The sequence below is a fragment of the Agrilus planipennis genome, unplaced genomic scaffold, assembly GCF_000699045.2.
Source record: "Agrilus planipennis isolate EAB-ADULT unplaced genomic scaffold, Apla_2.0 scaffold326, whole genome shotgun sequence".
Lineage (NCBI taxonomy): Eukaryota > Metazoa > Arthropoda > Insecta > Coleoptera > Buprestidae > Agrilus > Agrilus planipennis.
Window position 1 is genome coordinate 134,379 of NW_020440158.1, and position 4,418 is coordinate 138,796.

A 4,418-nucleotide genomic window follows, 5' to 3' on the forward strand; every position below is an offset into this window, starting at 1 on the left:
AGTACGCAACGTCCGATTGAATTAGTATATCTACTGTTTTGTAGCTCTATACCTTTATATTATTATTGTTATTAAATAAAGTTTGAGTTCGTTTAATTAACATTAAAAGTTTCTTTTTAAAAACTTAAATTTTAAATTTGAATATATAACACCTCTGCCTCGTTTTTTATATTCCATTCCGATTCCGTCTATATATCATATAAGCAAAATGTTCCAAATTACTTAAAAAGCGGATGTACCAAGCTGCAGAATGATTTTTTTGCGAGTAAGCTCTCCATGTTTCTCCTATCAACAACTTTATGTCGACTGTTCGCGTTTTTATCTTTATTAGTGAATTTTAAAAAGTAGGTACCTATAATATTCATTAGATATATTACAACTAATGAGCCACAGCTACGCGTGGCCGGGTCAGCCAGTAATATAAAATAACTTTAAAATAATCACAAACATAAAATGATACAATTAAAGGATTCTTGTGTTCAGATTTACCCTAACGTGCGGCCCGGATTCGTATCTCAGCTGACGCAATAACTGCATTTATCTTTTCACCTGCCTTAACGGCAGTACGACTTCTCTTCGCAAAATTGATAAAAATCTGATTACTTCTATATCAAAATTAACAAATTTACAATAACAAAAATCTTACCTTGAACCCTTGAGCAGAATATATACATAGGGGTATTAAATTTAATGTGGATGAAAAAAACTTCTCACCTAAAACAAAAGATACAAAATAAATTAGTCACAGTACAATTGTTCAACATCGGCTTTTATTAGCAATTCTAATAATTTCATTTCCAAAATACTAACACAGTTACGGTGTTTATTAATTTTATATAATGCTTGCTCAGTGGTGTAAATTATGAGTTAAAAGTGCAATTTTGAAGCCAAAAAGAAGTTCTATTTGGTATTATTTTGTTCATATTAACGATTTAAGTGTTAAATTCCAAATCTCTAACGAAATATTCGCGAAAAGAGCGCACACTTACTGCATTAAAGAGTTACCCAAAATTATTACACTTCCGCATCCGCTTCCGTTTCCACTTCCGCAAAAATTTACTATTTCCTTCTGTTTCCGCTTCTGTTTTTGTTATAACACTTCCGTTGCATCACTAACTGTGCACCATTCGTGACGGTAGGTATCGCCAATAAAATTCATTCATTTCATTCATTTTATTTTTTTAAAAATTGAAAACTTTCTTAAACTGCTGTTAATATACTTATATGTATATGTGTAGTTATGTATACATACATGGACACACACCACACACACACACAGAAAAATACAAGTCGAATAACATGCGTATCCGTTTGTAAAATAGTAGTAAAGTGTGCCAATTCCATAACTCCTGACATTCTCTGTTTGTAATATAAACAAAAAGGCAGCCAATTCAAATATACTTTCCGTAATTACAAATACACAATGCTTTAACGATGTTTCTCTTGTTTGTTAAGAAAGGTCAGGTATATTGTGTCGCTACGCAGACGTGTCACTTATGTGTACGTACGTATTAAGAGGTACATAACCGTTTTATAACAATAAATAATTATTGGCTATGTAGCAACATTACGTGGTATTTTACTTAACTTGTTACGTAGTCTGGTGTACAGGGCGCTTCATGAGATGAACATGTACAGAAAAGTATTGCAATTAATTTTTGGACATTAGAATATACCATATTTATTCTCACTTAAGTATATATGCACTGGATAGTGATTCTGTCGGATAGCAGATAACCAGGTACCAGGCAAAACCAATACGGTGAATGGTTCATGTCTTCATTCTAGGAAGCTATCCATTAAAAACCACAAACCACCCTCATCAACGTCCCAAACCACATTAAGTCCCGTTTAAAAGGTTCTTTAAACTATAAACCATTGAAATTTTCATTTCTAGTTAGCGGATTTTCAACGATAAAATTGATTTGAAGAAATTGTTGAAACCAACCTGTAAAGTCTGCGAGGTGATAAAATCATACTAATAAGTATTAAGTTGCAGATGATATAACAGAATTGGCATCTAGCAAGGAGGAGTTAGAGATAGCTTTAAATAAAATGGAAGCGGTACTGACAAAACAGTATTGTGTGAAAATAAATAAAAGTAAAACAAAAATTTTTTTGGAGCGCGGCGCTGTGCGGGTGCGAAATATGGATAGTGGGCGCGGCGAAAAAGAAAAGGTTAGAAGCGTTTGAAATGTGGTGTTACAGGCAAATGATAAAGATACCGTAGATAGAGAAGGTTAGAAATGAATAGGTATTAGAAAGAATAGAAGAACAGAGGACTCTATGAAAGTCAATAAGAAATAGGCGAGGTTGGCAGAACACCTTCTCAGGCATGAAGATCTAATCAGAGACTTATTAGAGGCAGAAACAAAAGTTAAGAGGAGTACAGGTAGGGAACTAGATTAGATTACCTACTGTTCGCAAATAGTTAAAGATGTGGGTTTTTTTAGTTTTGGGGAAATGCGAAGATTTTCTCAGGATAGGAAATAACGGAGGTGTGTGTCCAACCAGTCTTAGGACTCACGATCGTATAATGATGATGATGAAAACTGATGTTGCGCAAATGGAGAGCAGAAAAAAGAATTACTTTACCATGTTAGTAAATGAGAACTACTTTTGAAGATAAATTCCAATAAGTACAATGTATATTTCTTAATGCTAAATAGAATTCAGAAGATGCCTGCGTCCGTGTTTTCGAAACTGTGGCATTTCCGGTTCTAGACTGCTTGTGTTGCTAATTCTGTAGACATAACAACTTTGGTTGACTATGTTCGGCTTTACTTTATGCTTATTTTTATCGATACCATTCCCACACATTCGTTGTTCAATAGACATGTTCGATAAAAAATATAAATTAAAATACATGCAATCGTCAAAGGGCGGTTCGCTTTTGAAAAATATGATCTGACTTATGAAAATCCCCACAAACGCCTTCGGTAGGTAGTTCAATAAATGCAATTTATAGCTTTAAAAGGGTGTTACGCTTTGTTCAAAAGATTTTGAGAGTTCGATTGGTTTAGGACAACTTTCCGAGAAATATGAAATATTAAAAAATCAATGCGAACGGTGGTTTTACATTTCTCTAGAGTTTTAGTAAACCTGGCTGAAAGAAATCTATCACCTTTTCACAACTACTTTAATTCTAATTCTTTGTAACTCACAATTTTATTGAATATATTATATATTATTTTTCACGTGCATACCACTTCGCTAGCACAAACGTTCTGTTCTCTATTTTTTTGAGTTTGTTTTCCCTTTTCTGACTAATTGTTGATAGTTTTCGTGGTTCCCCGATGTCGCGCCTTAGCATAACAGCGGGGCCCGAACCGGGATGCCTTCTCGCTGTTCTTACACGGCACATACGAGCAGTTTTTAGTTTGAAACATAACTCCAATTTTTGATTAGTTATTTGGCTTTTTATGTTGTGTATTATGTTCACCAAAAGCAATTTTTTTTGTCATAGCAATCCGGAAGATATTCGGAGGAGAAGGCAGGAAAATTACTGCTTCAGGCTTAGACATTCTTTTTCAGAACTCTCCACTTATGCTGCGATGTCAAAAGACATTTCTGTCTTTCCAGCCCTTCCAAGCTACTAGTTACGATTAGACTCGTTAATAATTAAGAAATCCATCAATCCTTGCTTTTTAAATCTAGTAATTAGAATTCAAATGTACCAATACTGATATTAAATGTAGTAAAATTTAGTTCTTTGCTTTTTGGTTTTATGGGATTCGCAATGAAAGCCAAGGTAGCCTTATTTATTTTGAATTGATCAAATCATTCAGCAAAACAAACTTTCATTGTTTTAATCGTTCTTGTGAAGTAACCATCAGTGTCAATAGAAGCACCGTTTCCACCCCGATGATTCCATAAGGTTTGGAGATGTAATAATGTGCCCATCTCCATATTTTCTGCCAAAAGAAGCGATTTATTTTTAAAACCAGATTAAACTTCTTCCAGTTTAGAAAATGCAGTGTTTCCATTTCGTTGAAGCTTTAGATTTAGTTCGTTGAAGTGCAAAATTTTTGTTTTAGATATATGCGTCCGCTACGTGTTGATTCGTTCCGCTTTAGCTTTTAATTTTACTAAGGGAACTTGAAGAACCGCAATTGTCTCTTGAAAAAACTGTATGTGGCTTGCGAGCCACGGTTTGCCGACCCCTGGGTTAGGTTAGGATAGGGTTGCCATCTGTAAAATTTGGAAACCAGGGCAAGACGCGTGAAAACCCCGGATTTTAGAGTCCAGAATCCGGACATGTCAACAGGTTTTTTTAAACATAGTCAGTGTAACAAAAAACAGTTGAAAATGTCATAAATCACCCTTTTATTTATTTTCAGACCTTAAAATTAAATTTAGTCATTCTTTATCATCATTTTCAATGTACCTAACAAAACAGAATCTTACGTAACTAAATG